Here is a 25,004-nt window from a genome sequence, read left to right as displayed (position 1 = left end):
CTACAAAATTAGGAACTGCAATACCAGATAAATGGAGATTCTCAACCAATACAAGAAGGGGCACCCACTAATTCTTTCAACCAATATCATTTATTAAAATGCTTCAGATATCCAACGATTCCCATAAACCAAGAAACACGCTATTCATTCATTCTTTCTTTCTTCACCGTTAGTTACAGAAAAATATACGCAACTACATACAAAATTAGAGAATAGCTGAGTGTTAAACTTTTCCAGTCACGAGAACATTAGAAATGGATATAAAGAGAGTCCTGATAGTTCTCCCCCCACCAATGGACTGAGCAGGGCTCAACCCAGCTGAGCCACCCTTGGCCAAGCTGAGCAGCACCCAGCCTTGCTGCCTACTCCGCCGCTTTGCCGGGAACCGAGTCACCTCCCCAAGCTTGCCTACCCCGCCGTCACCTTCGCCGAACCACGGCTCGGCCCAAATCGAGCTTCGCGCTTTTTTATCATCTCCTGCAAATCGCCGCGACCTCTTTCCGCTCCTCAAGAATCTACACAGAATTCAGTAGGGAATCTTATAACAATCACATTCAGTAGGGAATCTTATAACAATCACATGATAGTTATATAATATTAAAATATATATTGCATAAAAAACATGTAAAGTATATATATATATATATATATATATATATATGATTTCATATTTTGAAATATGTTTAAAATAAGTATGCATGTTCCAAGGTAAGTAGAGCTGTTAAATACTATATTTTACATATAAAAATAAGAATAAATGAGATTTAAATATATCATAAATATACATATTCTGAATTATGTATACATGAACTGTAATATGCATGCTCAAATGTTAAATGATGTGTACTTGTATGTATGCATGAATTTAGACAATTTTATGCATGTCTGGAACCTATGTCACATGGGTGCGGGTGCGGGTGCGACACGGGGACTCGACTATATATATATATATATTGTGTGTGTGCATATATGTAGATATTGTCCTCTAAAGTTTGGCACCAACATGAGTGTTTTTATAAACTTTGCAAATTGTACTTTTGCCCTTGCAGAAAGGGGGGGTCGGGGGCTCTTCCCGGCGCGGGTCTCGCTGCACGGTCAGCGGGCGGGGGTCCAGGGGGGCCGCCTCTGGCGGGGGGCAGCGCCCCCCAGATTTTTTTTCTAGGGCTTATGTCAGAGACTCATGCTATATATATATATATTTTTAAAAATATATAAAAAGATAAATTTTTTAATTTTTTACCCTAAAAATAAATATTTTTGGACTCAGTCAATGTTGACCAAGTCCAAAACAAGGACGGACTCGGCCTCGACTCGTTGACCGAGTCCGACTCGGCGTTGACCGAGTCTGGGCCGTGTTCAAAGCTGCACCCGTGTCGGGGCGTGTCGACTCGGGTGCGCCGCCTCCCTAGCCGAGTCCATGTGACATAGTCTGGAACTTGATGCATGATTTTTGAAATATCTTGACACATGAATTATGCATATTTTATATTTGAAATGATGCCTATGTGAAAGATAGATGTTACAAATGTTATTGTGCATGTCTCGAACAATACCTTATTCAAAAATATATTTTTGATGCATATACATTTTAGAATACACAATTGAAATATTTTAATTATGCAATTGCAAGACTTCAATTATGTGGATTGTGGTCGCACATAGATCGAGTTCTTTGATATGCATATGAGAATTCTAGAATATTTTGACGTGAGCTTCGAGTATCGTTCTAACATTATTAATTTTTCTTAATACCCTTGTTGGTTTCTAAATACAAAGGTGTTTTGGAAAATCTGAATACCGGTATTTCAATGTATGATAGACTATGATGATTTATGTGATCCTGTTACGATGATGTGCTTATGTATGATAAAATGATACATGTATGCATGCGATCAATGTTTAAGCTTAATGATGGAGCTCGAGGCTTATGAAACCCGTTTGGATTTGGAGATGCGAAACATGTTCTTCTATATTTTCTTTTATGTCACATGAAACGATGAATGATTTGCATGAATTTTGGCTTGCATCGAAGCCTGTGGTTCAAAAAACCTTTATGGTGCCATTTGAGTACATTGGTGTGTATGGCATGTGATCTGTGTTGTACTGTAAGTCATAAAAAGCATGTTTATACTTATGATTGCTCGTATATGAGGTTGGGGGTTTATACAAACCTATGAGGTGCAAAAAGGGCATTATACCATGAATGATACTTGTATACACATGCACTTAAAATATTATATCTGCCTTCACGAAGTGCTAATATGGGTTAAAGGCGCTAAAGCAATATTGAATGGGTTGAGCATATATGAATGAATCATAATATAAGTGTTACCTGAAGGGGTACTTGGGATCTTGGTGTGAACACCCCAAAATTTTCAAAATGATGTAAATATCCCCTTTTTGCCCCTGATGCCATTTTTTTGGGTAATTGAGTCAGTTTTAAATCTAAATTTCATTTTATTTCTCAGGTTTTATTGAAATTAAATTCATTTTATATATCTGACTCGATTTCGGATCTGGATCCAATATCAGAATCCAAATCTGAGCCTCATTATCCAATTTTTAAACCAAATTCTTAAAATTATCAAAATAACCTTTTGAAAAGCTCAGACAGTTCATCCGGTATCCGTTTGGATCCATCGCGTTATATTCCTCGATTCGAGGTTTAAAAACTCAAATATTTTCTCAAAACTTGGATCCAAACCCGTTTTCTGAAGAATTTTTTCCAAAAATAACCCCGAATTCTTAGAAAACCCTTCTTTTATAAATAATTCTCAAAAAATTATAAAATGGTTTTTAAATCCCTTATTTTTTTAGTTTCATAGTTTTATTTCAAAAATACCAAAAAAATAGAAAATACAAAGAAAAAGGAAAAAATATATATATAATAGAAAAGAAACAAAAAATCAGTTTTTGAAAACCTCCTTTTGAAACTATCCTTTTTTTCCTTTTAGAAAACCTTGTAAAGGAGCCCCTTTTGAAAAATTTTGAAAAACCTGAAGGGCCCCATTGCAAATCTTCTTTAGGGTTTCTCTTTGAGAAACCTTCGTAAGAGGCCGGATGGCCAGAAGAGCGGCTGGCTCTCACTCTCCCTCTCGAACTCCATTGACCCTTCCCGATTCTTCCACCCTCTACTTTAAAAACGGGCAAAGGGGAAACCCTCAGACCATCCATCTTCACCCCTCCATCTCGACATTTCTTCTTCCTCTACTTCTTTCTTCTTCTCCTCTCCCCTTCTTCTTCTTCTTTGCTTCTGATCCCTCTGGTTTTCTCCCACTTGACAGAAGGAAGCCGATCACCCTCAAGCCAGCTAAGGTAAGTATTCTTTCTCATTTGTTTTTTGATTTTTTTCCTTTTTGTTTACTCGCTTCAAGCCCCATTAACGCACCCCTTGTAAATCCGGTTTGCAGATAGCAACATCGGTTTACACAGTGCAAAATCAACGGAATACATCTATTCCAACAATTTTTTTTTTTTCCCTATTTTTGCTTTACGTTCTTTTGATCAGTGAGTTTCAACGGTTTTATACATGTCGATTCTCTAATTTTCTTAGATCATGATTCTAATCCATGTCTTGTTTATTTGGTTTCTTTTTTTTTATTTATGTTTCTCTTTCATATTTTTTTCTTTCTTTTTGTTCCGTTCTGATAATCGATTTATGCTTTGTTCATTTGTTTTTTTTTTTTTTTGAATTCCTGTTTGCTTTGATCATCTATTGATTTTTTTTTCTGATGGCTAGTTGATCTTGATGGTTGTAATGGTGTTGATCTCCTGCCCAGCCATGAATAGTTCATATTTCACCCCCTTCTCTTTCTTTTGGCAACTCACATATTTCCACTTATCCTTATGCCAATTTCACTTTAAATGGGTTCTTGTTCTGTCGTTGATGGTTCACCTTTGTCTGAGTTTTGAAAGGAAGGTTCATCATAGGCTCCCTGTCCAGACATTTAGTTCATTTCATTCGATTCTCACATCACGATGGTCATATTAAACATAGATCCCAACATCATTTTAGTTCCCCTTCATTCATTACCTCAGAAATCCAGCGTTTTCATGTAAGATTGATATGGATCATCCCTGTGTTTGAACTTTTTTGTGTTGCAAAGAAATCAGGAAACCTGTTAGCAGGGTGGTTCTGCTATAAGATCAGGTGAGTTTCTGTCACAAGGTCTGTTCGAGCCACCCCACATTAGCCATTCCTGTTTTGAAGCCAACAACATTCTCCAGAATGTCTGTTTGGTCTGGAAGTCCCTTAACGGAAGATGGCATAGCTGAGGAGCATCAAACCACATTCAATCCAGTTTGCTTTTACCCTGGAGCAAGTTAAGACAGTGAGATCCTATTCAATACAGCTAAGTATAAGGTCCCATTATTTCCTATATTTCCTGCATTTTTCTTCAATTTAGTTTAACTTCAATATTTTGATCAATCGTATGTTGCTGTTCTGGTAGCCCTGAGCCATCGGTAGCATGTCTTCAATATTTTGGTTTTATTCAATATCATCTCCACATATCTGTCATTCCTTTGCACAACCTCCTGTGAACACCCCAAAATTTTCAAAAACTTTTAAATATTCCCTTTTTGCCCCTAATATCATTTTTTGAAGCAATTGAGTCATTTCAAATCTAAATTCCAGTTCATTTCTCTAGTTCTATTGAAATTAAATTCATTTCATATGTTTAAATTGATTTCGGATTTGGATCCATTGTCCAGATCCAAATCTGAGCCTCCTTGTTCAAAATTTAAATTAAAATTATAGAAAATACCAAAAAAATAGTTTTTAAAATAGCTTGGACAGTCCATCCGACATCTGTTTGGATCCATCATGTTGTGTTACTCGATTCGAGTGTCAAAACTCAAACATTTCTCAAAACCTGGGTCCAAACCTATTTCTGAAGAAATTTCCTCTAAATAACCTCGAAAACCTCCTTTTGTAATATTTTTCAAAAAAATACAAAAAAATTAGTTTAAATCCTTGTTTTGCCGTACATTTTAGGATTTTTATTCCAAAAATACAAAAAATAAAAATACTCAGAAAAGAACAAAAAATAATATATATATATATATACATATATAAAATAAACAAAATTCAGACTTTTGAAAAACTCTTTTTTTGAAAAACAATCTTTTAAACTAAAAAAAAAACAGTTTTTGCAAAAGCTTTTGAAAAAGAGTCGGCCATTTGAAAATCTTTAAAACAGAAGGGGTTTTATGAATCGCGTTTTCTTTAAGGTTACAAAGTTTTTCTCTCTCTCACAGAAACCCTCTCTCCCTCTCTCGCAGGCTACCTTCCAGAAGGGTCCTCTCCATCGGACGACCTCACTCCTTCTCTCTTTCTCAACCATGGATCTGCAACAAACCTCCATCTCCTCTTCCGCAAGCCACCCATCGCCAACAGCTTCATCTCCAGCCTCCCATCTTCAACCGAACCCCCTCCTTCTCCCCTATAAAGAAACCTTACAACGAAAACCCTAACCACCCGTTTTCACCCTACCACAGCATCTCCTCCTTCAAAACCGCTTCTTCTCCTCCCCACTTCTTCTTCCCTCTTCACACTCGGTACCCATCCTTCCCCTTGACGATTCTTCTCTTCTGCACCATCCCCTTCTTTCTTCCTCTGGCTTTCTCCACCAACTGAGGTAAGTCGACTTCATTAAAAAGATACCGCCAAGGAGCTCGATCAACCCTTTGTTACAAATATAGGTAAGTGATCGTTCTTAAGTAAATTCTTCATTTACAGTCTTCGTGGTTTCCTTCCTTTCTTGATATTTCGTTTGAAGCACAATCCGTAGAATCGACCTACGTATGGTAGTGTCGATCTACATGGTGCCACAATAAACAGAAGGAACATCTCCAACATTCATTTTAGCTCTGATTTTTGTTTATTTGGTTAAATCTAGCCTCATGTTACACATCCCCATTTCATGTTCTGTGCTTCGTTACATCATGACTTTCTTAACTTTATCGCCCTTTTCAATTCAATAAGCGACTCCTTCAACCGCATCTGATCTGATCCGGCATCAGATCAGGGGCATTTGGTAGAGATTCTAAATTAGGTCCTCCCTGTGATTTTATCACATCTTATCAGGAAGAGCCGAATCACTATGTCTCCAACGATTTCTTTTCACTTGTTTTAATTTTTTGTCATGGTGAATCATCTCTAGTGATGGGATAGCATTGGAATCACTGGATTTTCTGTTTTCGTTTCGTAATGGCTCGTTCCCATTTGATTTCCTATTTTGATTACCATTATTATCATCTTGTCTTGTTATATTCATGTTAAGAGCATCATTTTTTTCTGTTTTTTTTTATTTTCTCTGCATTTTATTTTATATTTTGTGGTCTCTGGAATCTTGTTTCCAGTATGCTCTTCCTCCAGTACCCCTGCATCCCATCAATAGTAAAAAATGGATCTCTGATCTACTATGATATCAGGATTAATTTGTTGAATGTGAGTGTCAATCTGACCCATTGTTACAGCAGATTCGATTGATCATGGATTCTCCCACTATGCTTATATTTATTGCTTTTAAGAGCTAAAAACTGAATGTTGAATACCACAAATGGTTACATTTGTGTTTGTTCATACATGAGATTGCTTGGATTCATCTGGCAAGCACCCACCCAAATGGTCCTCCCCAAAAGGGGCAGACCCATGTCTAGTATTAATCCTTTCACTGTGAGCATTCAAGGGATATAGGACTGGAAGCTAACTTGTACGAAGTTCAGCTCGTGGGTAAAGACTCAAATGACTGGTTCGATCCTCTTCACGATGGATTCTCGAGTAATGCAGGCGACGTTAACCTAAAAATTAGGCATTCAGATCTCCATTTGCCAAATAAGATCCTTTTTGCTGTGGAATCAATTAAATTTGCTAAAAAAAGGAGAAGAGCTGAGTTTTGGAATCAATTTCGTCGGAAATCTCTGCTATAAAGAAGAAAGATTTTCTTTTCGTGAATGTATCATGTGATCGGCTGGAGTATCAAGGTAAGCTTCTGTACTGTATACCTGCGTATGAACTATCATTGCCTCAGATCTTTGATTATGGTATGAGTGTGTTCTTTTCACTTCTTTCCTGATATAATTGCATCTACAATATGTTCTACTACTTGGTCAGCACCATTGAATGGAATTGATCCTCTGAATGTAATTTCCCTGATTCTCTTAATTCATTAAGGAAGTAGCTAATTTATAAAAGCTAGCTTCCCTGTCGTTCCAGATCTGATGATGTAATTATAATATTCTTTTTTTTTAGTAAAAGTGTGCTGAGATTAGATACATATAGTTAGCTTCTTGATTCATTTTAATTCTTGTGTTCATGGGTAGTAGCTACGAGTTAACTACCAATTTAATGTCCATTTAGTTGTCTTGATCAATAGCTCAATCTATCGTGTGAGACACAAGGGCGTAGCTAGGGGGGGGGGGGGGGGGGGTAGGACTGGGCTGTAGCCCAGTCCTGCCTCCCGAAACAGTTAATTTTTTTTGTTTTTTTTTTAAAGCCCAGTCCTGATTCCATATGAAATAGATTTTTATCCATTTTTGTAGCCCAGTCCAGTCCTAGCCCAGCCCTGACTGCAGCAAATAGTTTGATTTGTGCATATGAAATAGTTTTTTATTAATAATTGTAGCCATTTTTTATTTTATCTAAAAAAAAAATTTTTGGGGGCGCTGCCCCCGAACCCCCAACTATCGCACAAATAATTTTTTTTCCTACACCTCTGTTTGCCTCCCCCTCACATGAATCCTAGCTACGCCCCTGGTGAGACATATGATCTTCTCATCAAGAAGTGCAGTAACAATATATAGGCTATGGTGCAAACCAAGATGGTTCACTTTAACAACACTATGATTTAGTGTTCACGAAGTGAAGTGGCGCCGGTAAGTATGTCATCCAGAGACTGATCCCCTTTTAATTTAGAATTTTCTAGTTCTGCAAAATGGTCCATCTTCTTACATACTGTCAAAAATCAATTATTCCATGTATGTTTCAGCAAGATTTATTTGGAAATAACTTATGCGTTAGCTTATTGGTTTGCTTAAAGCCCACCTTGGTGATTGTGATCTCAATGCTTGCAAAACAGCATCATCCATCATATGCTCACAGTAGATACACGACACTACTTTGCACTTACCTTGCACCTTCACTTCAGTCACTATATCACATCATCTCCATCCTCAAGGCACGACCTTGCTATAGTGCCACTTGCAAGTAGCCTTTATATATTTTGTTGCCTCATCTTCTTTTCACCACATCCCCATCTTGTATACATACAGGGAACCACTCTCAACTTTTGTAGCAGTGTTAGCATAGTATATCTGTTGGCTCCAACATCATACATCACATGAACACAGTACATACATATTTGTTGATTGTTTCCTGCATTCATCATAGTGCGTTTTAACATTCCATTTGCATGCCTATATTCATTAGTTTAGGGATTAATTGGTACATATGTTTTACCACTAGTTTAACCTATAATGTAGGCATCAACATATCATTTATATATTTTAGGCAACCATTCCCCATTCCATACACATGCACAAATACCCATGTCCATTACACCCTGCTAAGCCTATATAGGTCCAGCAGTATATAAATTCACAATTTTACTTGGGGTCTGTAGACCCACCTGATTGAGGTCCTATACATCCTTAAGCACAGTTACCCAACACAGCCCTTCCACAACAACATCTACATAGTCAATACTCCAATACATTGCACAACATCCATACCTTTATCATTTGTTATATCATTATGGCATTATATTCAACAGTCTCTTATTTTTTTTATGATAACATTTTCACTATACTGTGCATATGTATGTTTTACTTGCACCTCCTGTGTTTTCATTGCTGCCATATTTACATTCCCACAACCTCAAATATCACTCCCAGCTACCTATATTAAGTATATGTCACATATGATATATATATATATATATGTATATACATATATATAGGAATATATATGTATATATATATATATCTATTTATATAAATATATACGCATATATTCGTACGTATATAGGCATGCACCTGTGTATACATAGATATGTAATATCATTCTTCATTTTTTTTTTATCATTCATCTCTCGGCACATGAACACTTCATCGATTAACATCTATATGTGCAAATTTTCCTTCTCTTTTCATACTAACCCAATTGTTTTTGCAGAAAATATATATATAAAAAAAAGGGAAGAGAAGGGTCATTATTTGGAGTTGTAAATTTGATTTCATATGTTGTAATAGCTAGATTCGAATGAGAATTTACATTTCCTATTTTAGATAGAATGGATGAGCACTGTAAATACCATGAATTACTTGTTTTCATGCTTTTACCTCTATTTTCCAAAATCTCACAAATGGGAACACGAATGACACATGCACCATTTTGTAAGAGGTAAATTAATCCTAAGTTGATGATTTACATCAATGGCCATAGTCAGGATGTAAACAAAACTTAGGATTTTTATCTTTTATAAAATAACACTAGATCCACACTGGATCCTCTTAAAAAATCATCATATTTTCAAATATTTCTTTCTTTTATTAGAGTTTAACTTAAAATTAGCTCAAAATATATACCAATGGCCATAGTCAGGGTATATTGAGAGTTAATTTCATTTTAAACTCTATAAAAGCACAAAAATATGTTTTATTCTTCACCTGAATTTAAATATAGATTATTATATAATACATTCAATGACCATAGTCAAGGATGTATTATATTTTCAATCTTATTTTAATTCATTTAAAGAATGAGACATGCTTTTCAAAATCTAAATTCAAATTCTTTAAATTCATTCATCATTTAGGACAAAACTGCATCATATTTTCAAAATTCCCTTTCCAAAACTTCCAAGTAATGTAAATATCTTCCTCAATCTATCTTCAATTTTTATAAAATCCAATTCATCTTTTCATTTCCAAATTCAATTTCATTTTCAATCTCAAAGTTCAATTTAACTTTGAGATTTCAAAGTCATTTTTATATTCAAAATCAAAACAGATTTCAAAGTTCAATTTGACTTTGAAGTTCCAATTCATTTTATATTCAAAACTCCAATCAAACTCAAAGTTCAATTTAACTTTGAGATTCTTGATTCATCTTCTAAATTCCAAAAATTCAAAGGTCTAATTTGACTCTGAAATTCGTTTGTATATTCAAAATTCTAAATTTCCTTTTCCAAGTTCAATTTAAACTTGAAAGTTCTTGATTCATCTTCTGAATTTAACTCAAATTCCACTTTTGGGTCTCAGACTTCAGATCCAATTCCTCCCTAGGATCTAGACACCAAATTCTACTTGGGATCTTAGACTTTAGATCCAAATCCATCTTAGGATCCAGAACCTAATTCTATATTGGATCTCAAACTTCAGATCCAAATCCATCTTAGGATCCAAAACCCAATCATACTTTGGATCTCAGACTTCATATCCAAGTCCATCTTAGGATCCAAAACCCAATTTTACATCGGATCTCAAATCCCAGATCTTAAATCCATTTAAGATCCAATTCCATTCCCAATTCTAGATTTCAAAACCAAAGTCCATTTTCAGATCTCATTTGAACTCCCTAAATCCATTTCTATTCTTAAATACCATTTGATTTTCTCAGATCCATTCTAAATTTCAAACTTCAAAATCTAAATTCAATTCCATCTCAAGTATTCATTTCCTTTCCTAAATTCAAAGTTCAAATTCAAAGTCCATTTCTGACTTTGAAACTTCATTTTAAAGCTTTAAGTCATTCCTTCTCATTTACTCTTCCAAACTCTGATTTACTTCAAAGACTTAGAACTTCTCTGATCTATCCCAAGTTCTGAGTTAAATTCAATCATTTCTTCACCCCCTTGCCAAGTTCATCTCAGAACACTTGGAAATTTTCAAAACATCTTTTAAAAGGAGCATACATTCTTGCATTGCACAAGCATGATTCTTTGTGCATTTAGAGATAGAATAAATTCTTAGATTATATTTAAGCAAAGCAAAAGGCATAGATTCGATCCTTGGTTCGATTACCCCTGGTAAAGGCGCCAGGAACGGTCGAACCTCGTACCGACGAGCGAATCCCGTCTCTCCATTTTCCCGCAATATTTTCAAAAACGGAAGCGAGTTAAATTTCTAAATATTTTTCAAATCAAGGTCAAGTGAGACCGCGCAAAATAGTTTCTCTTTCTTTCTTTCTTTTCTCTTCTCTCTTTCTTTTCTCTCTTTTATTTCACTCCCCTCAAAAAGGAGGAAAATAGAAGTTAGAAAAGGAAAAGAGAAGGAAGAGAGAGAAATACACAAGAGAGGAAAAATTTTGCGATGATCACACCTCCCTGCAATATTTCATGTGCTATCCATTACCTCTTTCACCCTTATAGGCCACATTACGAATGTACTCCCTCAAAAAAACAGGTAAGTACTCTGAAGTTTTAAGCTCTGAATTTATCTGTCAAATCAGCGATTTCTCCAAGTTTCGCTTGAATTAAATGAGGTAGTTGGATATTTCGCAAATAGTTTTGCCTCAAGCCAATTATATTCTCGCAGGGTATAAAGATTCATGCTATCACAACTACTAATGCCTTGTTTTCTTTTCAGATGACAATCTGGGTTCATGTTTCCAACACAGCAAGCTAGGGAGCCTGGAAGGTGATGGTAAAATTTATTGCGCACACATCGCGATATCAGTCAAGGAGATAAGCGAATCTAATCGAGGACCCAGAACAGGAAGCCTCAAACAGACCCTTATTATCATCATAGCAATTCCCAGCATTTGCCTGTCTCCTGACCGTGGTAACTTTTGAATCTTACATTTCTGCTCTGGTTTCATCACATTTTGGCGCGACAGTACGGCATAAACAGGTACAACAACTACCTATAAAATGAATGTCCCCAGCAGTAACTTCTTTTGAAGGGTTGTTGAAACATCCTCAGTAAAAAATTCTGAAGCAGTTTCACCTTGATATGGTAGAATTTCCATGAGTGTTTAGTCAATACTCCATTAAGTTGCAGGAATCGATTCCAATATCCAGATCCATATGCCGGTACATTTATTGCATTCTTATCCCTGTAGCTCCAGCCTTACAGTTTGTTCAGAATACTTGCTTGTATTCCCCTTGATTAGTCACTGCAATATATCAAATTTTTTTTTTTATTATTATTATAATGGCACTTGCATTAGTTATTTCATAACTGGTTAAGCCTAATAGTTAATTTGATGTCATCAAGTAGCAGTTTGCATTTATACAATTAATTTACCCTCATCAGTTGATTCCTTTCATATAGGTTAAGTTGCATGCTGCATCAAAATTTGCTTTCGTTCATATTAAATATTGAACATGATTCTGTCTCAACCTGCCTAGCTGAGAAAATTGCAAATGGTATCCCCATTCAATATGGTTGCAAGGACAAAGCATGTAAAAATCTTCAACTCTATGATATTTAAACCTTTCTTTAATTTCTGTTTCAACATTCATGTCATAAAATGAGTTATTCATTTTCTCATTCTTATCATGGGTTACGTCAAACCACAGATATTGCATTGCTTGTGATAGTTGGGATTTGAAACAGGTAGACCATCCAATTGTGAAGATGAACCCAATATCATGTCTCTAGGGAAGAGCCAAGTTTTTCTTTCTTGAACAGGGATTCTTTGGAGAATAACTCTAATAAGCATCTGACCAATCTGGTTATGGAATGCCACCTTGTTATGGTGGCTATCAGGCACCAGCTACACATCCCAGCACACTATCCCCACTCCTAGTCATGTCTGTCATATCTTCACAACCTATGTCCACTATCACCTATAATTTTTTTTCCTGTAACACCACCTGCGCATACCATGGTATGTATACTCACCCATTGCCCATAAATCAGGAAATCATCCTGTAACATGTGCCTTCATACCCTCACCTATACCATGTTGCTTAAGCATTTTTTTTTGCTCTCCTATGTTTTGTTAACTGAGTTAGTGTACCACTACTACATTGATCCATTTTCTATACACTCTGCTGTAATTTCCTGTCCATATTATTACACTCCCTATACATTCTGCTACACAACATCACCTCTCTTTGGTGCATACCTTCCGCTGCTTCACAACACCTTGTGATGCTTTTTCGTCTGTGCCTTCAATCAGTCCCCGCTGCCATTTCTACTCCACCTGTTAGCCATCCCCTGTATTTGCTTTATGCACTTCAATTAGCATCTCTATTTTGACCTACCGTTATCACCTTCAATTAGTTCCAACACCCACTCTTCTTTCACATCCATGCCACAATATTACAACATCATTTGCTGTAGTTTGCACAGCAGGTCATCACTTTCATAGTAATCCCTACTCATTTTTGTCTTTCCGCATCCACCTGTGTAATCTGCCTCCTCTGTAATTGGCTGTAGCTTTATCAGATACATCCCTAGCCGGCACTTCACTATACCTTCAATCTCTCCAACACTATAATTCATCCCTTCATAAACACCTCATCCCTACTTAAAGTCTTGTATGCTTCGCTAATAATAACTACCATCATACATATTCCAGCACCCTTCAACCCCTACAAACACCATTAATCTCCAACCTTCACAACACCGGTCGTTGTCTTCATTCACCTTCATTAAAACCACTATTTCACATTCATGCATATGTACACCACCTGTTTGTATACCGTTGCAATACCATTTACTTACCCCCTTACTCCTACTACCCTTGCATTTTCAACATCACAACCTTCTTTCATAGCCGCTTCATCAATCATCTACATATGTTTGTATATCATGTAGTACCTATTATGGCTTCGATAGTCTATCTGAGACTTCTAACATAACTTCAGTGTGTATATGTATATGGTTCTTGCATCCCACATTCATAATAGAGTCATATTTTTTTTCTACTGATCTAGATACATGATCATGCATATGTTGGTCTTCAACATAGTTCATTTCATTTTCCTTTATATTTCGTGAATCTTACCTTGTGCTAACTCTGTTTCGCAGAAAAATTTAGAAAATTTCAATTTCCTCCCTAAAGTAAGGAATGTCATCATTTCAAAGTTCAAATCCAATGATGTAATAGCTAGATGAGAATTTACATTCCTTGCATTAGACTAGAATGTATGAGCATGTATACCCCTCTAGAATTGCTTGTTTCATATCATTTTCTCTTTTTCGAAATTTCACGAATGGGAACACGAATGGCACGTGCACCATTCTAATGAGAGATAATTAATCCTAAGCAAATGACTCACATTGATGGCCATAGTCAAAATGTGGGCAATGCTTAGGATTCTTATCTTTTATGGAATAGCGCTGGATCTACACTAGATCCCCTTTAAAAATCATCATATTCTAAAAAATTTTCTTCCTTTATTAAAGTTTAACTTAAAATTAACTCAAGATATATATCAATGGTCATGGTCAGGATATATTGAGAATTAATTTCATTTTAAACTCTATAAAGGCACCATAATGTATTTTTATTCTTCATGTGAATTTAAATATAGATTATTATATAATACATTCAATGACCATAGTCAGGAATGTATTGTATCTTCAATCTTATTTCAATTCATTTAAAAAATGAAATATGCTTTTCAAATTCTTTAATTCATTTCATCATTTTAAGATAGAATTACATCATATTTTCAAATTTCTTTTTCAAAATCCAAGTGATTTTGAGATAATTCTTCAAATACCTTCTTCATTTCTTAAATCAATTCTCATTTATAAATTCAAATTCATTTTCTCAATTCTATCTTATTTTAAAATTCAAATTTCAATTTCAATTTCAAAGTCTAATTTGACTTTGAAATTTCAAAATTCATTTTTACATTCAAAATTTTAAATCGAATTTCAAAGTTCAATTCAACTTTGAAATTTCAAATTCATCTTCAGAATTTGAATTCAATTCAACATTTCAGATCAAAATTCAAAAGCTCAATTTAGCTTTGCAATTTTTCAGATTCATGTCCTGATTCAAGTTTCATTCTCTGCTTTTAAATTTCAAAAGACAATTTAGATCTCTCAGATCCAATTCCAGGTTTTATCTGGATTTTTGAAATCCAATCCTATCTTCAAATTCCATGAGAATTTCTCAAATCTACTTCAGATTCAATAGGGATTCTCAAATTCAATTCCAGATTTCTCAAAATCTGATTTTCCACTTTTTTCAACTTGGATATTTTAAAGATCCCAATGCAAATCCCATTTAGATCTTGGAATCCAAATTCCATCTTGGGTTTTAAACCCAATTCCACTTTAGATTCAGATCTTCAAAAACCAATCTCATCTTGGATTCCAGACTTCGAATCCAATTCCACTTAGGATTCCAGATTCCAGATTCAAAATCCCATCTTGGATTTTAGACTTTGGATCCAATTCCATTTAGGATTCCAGATTTCAGATCCAATTCTACTTTTTTAAAATCCCATCTTGGATTCTAGATCCAATTCCATCTCAGATTCTGGATTTCGGATCCAATTTTATCGTGGATTCCAGATTTCGCACCCAATTCTAAATTCCAAATCCCATCTAGATTTCTCCCACTTTTCATTCTGATTTCAAATTTAAAATCTAGAGTCCCATTCTATCTTCAAATTCCATCTTGACTCTCAATTCTAGATCCATTTTAAAGTCCATATTCAACTTTCAATTCTTATTTCCTAAAACTCCCTTCTTCAAATTCAGGTTTATCTCAGCTTTGATTATTTCAAAACTCAAGATCTATTCTAACTCCTAAGTTAGAAAATCTAAATTTCTTCAAGTCCTTCAACTTTCAAAAATCATTTCTTCATCATATTCTTCACAATTTCAAAATCACTTGGATGAAATTTCCAAATTCTTTTCAAAAAGAGCATACATCTTTTGCATTTACACAAGCATGATTCTTTGTGCATTTTCTAGACTTAGAATAAATTCTTAGACAAAATTAAGGCAAAGCAAAAGATAAATTCGATCCTTGGTTTGATTACCCCTGGTGAAGGCGCCAGGAACGGTCGAACCTCGTACCGACGAGCGAGCCCCGTCTCTCAATTTTTTCGCAAATATTTCAAAAATGGAGGCGAGTAATCTTTTAAATCTTTTTCAAAATTAAGGTCAAGTGAGACCTTCGCAAAAGAGTTTCTCTCTCTCTTCTTTCTTTTCTTTTCTCTTCTCTCTTCTTTTCTGTCTTTTATTTTCTCCTTTCAAAAAAGAGGAAATAGAGGCTAAAAATGAAAAGAGAATGAAGAGAGATAACACCAAGAGAGGAAAAATTTTGCGATGATCACAATTGGGCCCTGAATGTGCCTCATAGAATATGAGGCACATGAAATGATAAGTCCCTTTAATAAAGATAACCTTGTAACCCATTCGGATTTATATCTACCTTGAAAGGGTATGTGGTACAACCTCGAGTGACATATGTTATATGATAGTAAGGCATCCCAGATAGTCTCTAGTCGCTTAGAGATTTAGGAGACCAGAGCTGTCTACATGTCTTAGGTGATAGATCCCCAACTACTGCAGTTACTTCATAGATGCATTCATACTGAACATTATGCCTTTGTGGGAGATACCACTCAGTTATGCAGTTAGACATTTCGCGCAATAAAAATATATTGTATAATAAACATCCGTTGTGGTCTCAACTGTTATGATGCTTTTTCTCGAGCACTCGAGAGAATTGTAATCAAGAGAAACAAAGACTTTGTTGTTAACACATATTGAACGTATATCTATTGATTTTATTGAATAATAACATGATGTATTGCTTTTGAATATTGTGAACATTCCGTATTTATCCTACTCATTTGTTCCATAGATATCTGACTTGATGAATTGTGACATCTTATATTGAAATATATATTTTTAGGTCATATAATTACCTGAAATTAGTTTATACCTACCAGGCTTTCACAAGTATGATATTATACAAAATACAGGTGATGAATGATACACTGAACAGTGGATGCCGAAATGCAATGATGACGACAAAGACTAGAACTTCTGAGAATCCAAAGCTAAACTTAGGATTTTGTTTATAATATTTGTTTTGATCTTACGTACTTGTTTGATTGCAACTTTGTCCTTTCCATCTGATTCATTAGGTTTTGTGAATGACTTATAAAATATAAATAATTTTGGTTTTTTATTAATGATTCGTGAATGGTTTGTAAATAAATTCTCTAATCTTGCGTTGTTGATTCACATTTGTAACCCGCTCTAGAGTTGTTTAACTCTCACATGAAAAATATCATTTTTCTCTGCTTAAAGTTAAAAAAAAATTTCAAAATTTTGCTAAATTTTAAGGTTAAGATTTTGGGGCATTACATGCTTGGTTAATAAAAGCTTTAACCAAGAGGTGTACCTAATAGTCTTCTATTGTAGGTGATATGATATTTCTCCTTCTCCCTCTCTGAATCTTGTGGAAAAGGTACAAAGAAAGAAAATGTAGACTAATACGGCATGTACTAAAAAAATTATACATTTCTAGAGGTTCACACTCTCTTACCTAAATGAGCATTTTATAACCTTTCTGCCATTCAAGATACTCAATGAAACAACATTAATAGTCCCCCGGGACAACTTATCTCTTTGATGAGGAGAAACCAAAACAAAGCAAGTACTACCAAACACTTTCAACAAATCATAGTTAGATCTCTATCAAACAAACTCTTATATGGAAAAACTTTTCCAATCACTTTAGATGGAAGGACCAGAAGCATATTTTTTTTCAAATGATTGTCAATTACAGTTATAAGATTGACAAGCAGAGGTGAGAAGCATGCTTTTTATATACAGTGAGAGTGATTTGGGGGCTTAGAAGTATAGCTCTAGATTTTTAGCTACCGATGAACCGAACAAAAGGTTTGCAAGCTTAGTTCATAATTGTGACAAGCCAGGCCAAGCTTGAACTCATTGCAAGCCCGAATTAAGTGAGCCTATTAAGCTGGCTCTAGATAACAAGCCTACATGAACTGCATTGAACTGAACACTCATTGCTCATGTTCAGCTTGTCGAGGCTATTTCACGAGCAGAGCATGCCTACCAAATCCAACTCTATCCATATATTTACATCATCAAAATTATTTGTAATGGTTGCAACATACATGAGGGAATATGAACCACCATTTATTATAGCTACTAATCTGGGTTTAAAACAAAACCAATGAATTACCTCACAGTGTAAGCATTGAGGGTGTATACAATTCTATAACTGAAGCTTTTTGTCCACAATAGGCTAACAAACGTTTAATAGTGACCATATATCCTTTTATGTAGTTGGATTCAACATTTGTGCTGCATTCAATACTGTCCATATATGCTTTTGCATGATTTATTTCGTCCCCATACTGTTTGTATTCGCTTTTTAGGTAAAATGCTTGTTCAGAAAAGGCCAGCAACCAAGTGACACAAACGTAAATGGGACAACATTTGCTACTCTACTGGGTAAGGAACTCCCTAGTTAGAACTCATAGGGGGAGGTTATGCTAATCTCAACCCTTCACTGGCCGCATCTTAAATTTTAAACAAAATGAAGTTATTTTCACGATAAAAAAGAGAGATGACTATAAGGAAGCAATGATTCTCTTCTTGAACAACCTATATCCTTCATACTTAAAGTCACATGTGTTGAAACAGAGCGCTTGAAGGTATCAATTTCATAAGCCTGTTCATCATGGTCAAAATAGTAGGAATGAATCCTAGGATTAAAATTTTTGGCATAAAAATATGTTTTTTTGAGGCTTGAAAATTTAGTACATTATAAGCTGTTGGTTTTTCAACCCTCATAAAAATCTGACACATGACCAAAAAAATATGATCTGAAAGTCAGTTTCTACTAAACTTAAAAAAAAAATATTACATTTTTTCACTAGGAGGGTAACAAACATTATCCCATAATGAAGGTAAGCAATATTTATCTACAGTGAACATAAAAAATAATTCTCTAAGAGTGTGTTTGGACCGGTGGAATTTGGAGCAGCTGAAATCCAATTCAGTCATTAGTGTTTTTGGAGTCATGGAATTGAGCAAAATTAGAATCCGATGCCTTCAAAAGTTTTTCATCAGAACCAAGGGAAAAAGGATTTTGATAGAATTAGATACCAGCTAGAGTCAGTTCCAGGAATCCAAACACACCCGGCAATTGATAAACCAAAACAGGGGGGTAAGAGAATGCTGGTAGAACTGGATTTGAGTTCCACCCAATTCTATGAATTTGAGCATTACCTAAATGAAAACTTGTTTTAAACAACTTAAAAGTGGAAGCACAGAACCTGAACACTATATATCACTACATAATAGGTGCCGATACAAGTAATGGGGTTCAAAATGGATCAAACAGCAAAACTAATATGCCTAGGTCAAGTTTGAATCGGATTTACAACAAGGTCCAATTCTAGCTATCTTTGCATATTTGATATCCCTAATATTTTGGAGGAGACAAAAACATAGATATAAGGTACTGGCAAATTGGAAGGACTTGTCTCAACTGTCAAGATCCCTCTAGATACTTGTTTGAACAGAGGGGAGCTTGACATTTGTTGGTCTGTTTGTAACATGAACTCTAGAACTCTCTCTCTCTCTCTCACCAATGGGGGCTCCGCTTGTCTGGAGGAGCAGCTAGTGCACATCACCATGCATTGGGACATTGCAGGTTCAAAACCCAATGGTATAGATGTATAACTTGTAGGGGCCTGGCTAACCCCAACTTGTATAACTGGGATGAACCAAGTACAGGGCTCGGCTAAACATGAACAAGAGCCGAGTCATGAGCTCGATCCAGTCGTAAACAAGCCAAGCCCCTGTACGGTTGGTTCGGCTGGTTTTGCAGCGCTCCTTATCTCAACCCAAAACCAAAGCACTTGATCTCTCTTAAGGGGAAGAGGGAACCACAAAACCCATATATAAATATACTGATTATATCAAAAGCAAAAGCAGTAGTAAAAGAAAGGCGAACCCATATAAGGTTGCATCTAAGCTTGCAGAACAGGGCACTCCACACAAACCATTGGACAGACCTTCCCCGGTCTTGCATAGTCTGCATTCCAACAAGTGAGTAATCACAGAAACGCTTAATCCACGATGACCAACAAGAGAGAAAGGGGGCATCAATCAGCAGGGTTTATGAAGGAGACGAGGCGGTCCATGAGGTCCTTGGCGTTCTCGCACTTGGGGTCCTTTAGATGGAAGACGTGTTGCTCGCCCCGGTGTTCCACCAACTGGACGGAGCCGCTCCACCCGCTCCGGCTCAACACCTCGTGGTACCAGCTCCCCCTCTCCCTCAGGAAGTCCTGCTCGGCCAACACCACCAGCATGCGCCCGCAGCCGAGCCGGGAGATCTCCGGCCCTCCGGTCGCCAACACGTTGAGGAAGGGGTCGTCGGCGCCGGGAGTGGTGGGATGTACCATCTCCCACAGCCGCTCCCTACCCGGATCACGCCCGAAGAAGTACGGGTGGATCAAGGCGACCCCTGAGACCTTGACCGGCAGGTCGCCGCTGGTCGTCGGCTCGAACGCAGGGGCGCCGCCGGCGGCCATGGCGAGGTGATGGGCGATATTGGCGCCGGCGCTGTCTCCGGCCAGGACGACCCGATCTAGGTCGCCGTGCTCCCTCAGCCACGGCTCGGCTTGGCGCGCCACCCACTGGAGAGCGGCCCAGGAGTCGAGGTAGGCGGCGGGGATGGGGTGCTCCGGCGCGAGGCGGTATTCCACTGAGACGACGAGGGCGCGGGACTCGGCGGCGAGGGAGTTGCAGAAGCCGTGGTAGCCGGCGGAGAAGGCTGACTCGATGCAGAAGCCGCCGCCGTGGACATAGAAGACGATGGGGAGGCGCCCCTGCTGTTTTCCGGTGAGGGGCGGGAGGTAGAGGCGGACAGAAAGGTCGGTTTCCGGCGAGACGGCGGCGTCTTTGGAGGCGACGCCGGTCTCCGGGTCGACGCCAGGAGGGACAAATTCGATGGGCCGAATTCTCTCGACCCGGCCGTCCTTGTAGATGCGGATTAACGGGAACTCGACAGCGATCTCTTGAGAGGGCGGATCCATCCGCCGACCCCTTCTCTTCCACAGAGAGAGAGTGAGAGAGAGAGATTAGCTAAAAGGCAAAGCCCGAGAACAGCTCAGACAAAGTAGGCCCCAATCTAGGCGCAGCTTGGTCCATCCCATTCCGGGCACTTGAAGCCAATCAAGCTGGGCCCAGTATTCAACCCTAGCTACATTTACTGCTAGCTACCATTGTTGTTAAATTAGGTTCAGTAGGTGAATCGGTTTCTCAAAACTGAATATGCTCTGAATCAGCCCCTTTGAATCGCCTTTGGGTCGATTAAATCTGAATCGGCCAATTCAGGCAACATTGGCTATTACTACTATTACCACCACATCATGACAGCAATATTGCAGAGGCATTGAGACGCAGATTAAGAATGATCAGATGTGATGGGGACTCATAGGATTTGTTTAAATCTAATTTGCAGTTTTTTTTTTGAATTTTGTTTGGATTATGATTTGAAAATTTTATGTTTGATTTGAATATTGGATCCATATTTAATCCAAACTTAGACTTATAGTTTCCCCAAGTTTTCTTCTATAAATGTGTACTATAGAGAACTTCACAAGGGAGGTTGTGTTAAGTTGTTGAATAGTTTATCTTGTTCTTGCATTTCCTGTTATTTCCTATGTTTTTCAACATCCTTTAGTTAAATGTAGATTAGGGTAATTCGTAGCATAGTTCTTACACCTCTTTGATAGGAAACTCTACTTTAATGATGTATGGCATCCACAATATTCTAGATCAGTAAGGCTCTGTATGGGAGTCAGTGTTGAAAAAGGAGATGAGAGGGGTGATTGGGAGCTGAGATGAAAATGGAAGATGAGGGGTGGAGTTGTCAACATCCTTGCAATGGAGTTGAAATGGTACATCTCCATTTTCATCTTCACTCTCTCAACACTATTATCATCTCTCAAAACAGTATTCTCAAATACCTTTGAGGTAGGTGGTATTAATTACACCTTCATTAAATGCCATTTCAACTCTCATCTCCTCCCATTTGCTTTTTTTTTTTACTTCAACAAACCTCTCCAAGATCAGGAACCTAGCCACGTTGGCTTTGACATGGCCTAAATTGTATGGTTTTCATCAATTGTAAACAAGGCGACTCAAACTGAACAGAAGGAACCGAACAAGGCATGTTTGGGCTTGGATCCTTTACCAATAGACCGAGGTCATGTAAAAAAAAACTGTTATCTATGCATGCAACATAAGGGTAATGCTTGCTACCCTCGTAGGTAATAAACTCCTAATGAAAAAAATGTAATAATTTCATTTTTTTTGTACATTTGACCCTTCAAATGTGATCTATATATTAAGTTTAGTAGAAGGATCATATTTTTCTGATATGTATGTCAATTTTTACAAGGGTTGAAAAATCAATGGCGTTGTACCAAATTTTTAAACCTCAAAAAACATATTTTTACATAAAAAAACTTTGATCCAGTGATCAATTTTTATTATTTTAACCATGTTGAAGACACCCATAAGGTCAAATTTATGAGTTTTAATTAAGTGGTTCCTTACCAATACAGGTAGCAAATGCTATCCTCCTATATATATATATATATATATATATATATATATATATATATATATATATATATATATATATATATATATATATATATATATATATATATATATAGAGAGAGAGAGAGAGAGAGAGAGAGAGAGAGAGAGAGAGAGAGAGAGAGAGGTGCTAAATGAAATATACTAAATGATATGTGTTAAATAAGTTTTTCAGGTTTTTGTTTTTGTTTTTAAATTTTGACCATACAAGATGTGATATATTTACTTGATTTTATAGGGATCAACTCTTGAAGTGTTCAATTAGGACACATGGGTGAGTTTTTATAAGGTTAAAAAAATCAACTGTCTAAAATCTTTGTAAACTTTTAGGCTCTAAATCTCATTTTTTTCATAAAAAACACATGATCTAAGTGTGAATTCTTCATAAATCGACTATGCCTAACACATTTATGGGGTTGAAACTGCAAAAAAACACCGAAAGAGTAGAAAAACCCATTTAGCATGGATCATTTAGCACCTACCCATTTCTCTCTTTCTCTCTCTCTCTATATATATTATTTTTCATTGACAGATGAAGAGAAATAGTGACCAAAATATTGATGATGTTGTGGCAGAACATATTTTTCTAATATTGTTGCAGAAATGAATTCTAGCAAGCTGAATTTGCCCCTGTCAATGCCGGTTATGTATGTTAAAATATGTTATATATATATATATATATATATATATATATATATTACACATATATGTCTATGTGTCATAATATATATACCTTTTGTAATACCCACTAGGGGTAAAATAATCATTTTACTATTTCATGCACAATCTATTCTTTTTTACTTTCTTTTCTTTTTTTCTTTTCTTACCTTGGGAAGGCCCCTTTAAGGGACGTTGGAGCTTCCAATAGTCACATTTATGACTGTTGGAAGGGCTCCAACGTCCCTTAGAAGCCCTTCCAAGAGCTCTCTCTTTTGTCTATAAATAAAGGGGTTCTCCCCCATGTAAAGTATGCTTCTTTTGAAGCCTCTCTTGAGTGAAATATATTTTTTCCTTTTCTCTTGTGTGTTTTGCCACTTTTGTGGTTTGGTGTAATCTTGCTCATTAGTGGCTACTTGTGTATGTGCGTTCTTTCTTGTTTGCCCTTGGAGATATCACATTTTCTTATTCGGCACATCATTACATGGTATTAGAGCAAGGTTGTGAAAGCTTCATCGGATCCTCTCTTGTCAAGTAATATCTTTCATCTCTCTTGCATTCAAACTCTTTTTCTAAATGGCCGACAAGGATGCCAAAATCGACCTCTCATTCAAATTGAATGAGATCAAATCGTATCTAGGCAGCCGCTATGGAAAATAACCGCAAAGGTAAAAAACTTTGGGGTTATGTGTGTAGAATAATTCCGGAACCACAATTGAAATTAACCAAGTTTGAAGGTAATGAGGAAAAATTATTGAATGAAGAAGAAAAAGAGAAAGTCATTCTTGACTTCTCTTAAAAAATGAAAGATTGAGAAAGTGAGCATGCTAAAATTTTAGCATGGTTCATGAATAATGCTGAATTAAAAATTTATGCAAATGTAGTAAAGTTCAATAAGGCCAATGAAGCTTGGTTCTTTATGAAAGACATGTTCACTCAAAGAGACCTTGCTAGACATTTCTTCCTACAAGAAAAAGTAAGAGAAACCAAGTAAGGTGATATGAGTATTAGGGACTATTATAGTGCCCTATCTTCTTTATGAGATGGACTTATTCTTCTTAAACCCAAAGGGAAGGTAGTGCTATTGCCATGAGGCAAGAGCAAATGAAAAAAGAAAGATTATTCCAATTTATTCATGGGATTCGTCTCAAGTTTGAGCAACTAAAAGGATCCCTTCTTCATAGGGCTTCTCCTCCTTTAAGTGACATTTTGGCCGATTTATGTCAAGAAGAGATTCGTTTGGCCTTGAAAAGATATGTTGATGAAATTCATGTCGTGTCTAGACCCAGCAACAATGTAAGACCATATAAACCACCCTATTTTTTAAAATATAATGGTGGTGGAGGAAGAAAAATTATTTGTCATAATTGTAATGAACCGAGCCATATATGTCCGGATTGCCCCAAGTTCAAGAAGAAGGTGGCTTCCGTTGCGAAAATTCTGCCAAACACAAATGAAGATTCAAAGAAGAATGGAGACATAAAAGAGACCATCTCTCATCTTACCAAAACTCTACAACAATTCATAAAGATGAACTCCTCTGCACCATCCTCTACACCTTCCACTTTTGGTGCCACCATCTCGTCCTTTCCAGGTATGACCTCTTAGATTCTTGACTTGGGTGCCTCCTTTCATATGACTTTGAATGCATCACTTTTGTCAAAACCAAGTCTCAATAAATTTAAATCATATGTTTCCACCGTTGATGGAACATCTTTAGATGTTGAAGGCATTGAAAACCTTGAGAAAACTTATGATCAAAACAA

General features: G+C 36.4%; 1 pseudogene across 1 annotated transcript; it reads right to left on the bottom strand.

The window, feature by feature from the left end:
* Nucleotides 1-19,853: 19,853 nt before the first annotated feature.
* Nucleotides 19,854-21,031, bottom strand: LOC149846814 (2-hydroxyisoflavanone dehydratase pseudogene; annotated as a pseudogene). The gene has a single exon (XR_016430318.1). The product of XR_016430318.1 is annotated as a 2-hydroxyisoflavanone dehydratase pseudogene (transcript).
* Nucleotides 21,032-25,004: the final 3,973 nt, after the last annotated feature.

Source organism: Nuphar pumila, chromosome 2 (assembly GCF_984573655.1).
Source record: "Nuphar pumila chromosome 2, dmNupPumi1.hap1.1, whole genome shotgun sequence".
NCBI classification, from domain to species: Eukaryota; Viridiplantae; Streptophyta; class Magnoliopsida; order Nymphaeales; family Nymphaeaceae; genus Nuphar; species Nuphar pumila.
The sequence above is the reverse complement of the archived record's forward strand: the minus strand, read 5'-3'. Positions and strand labels throughout refer to the sequence as shown.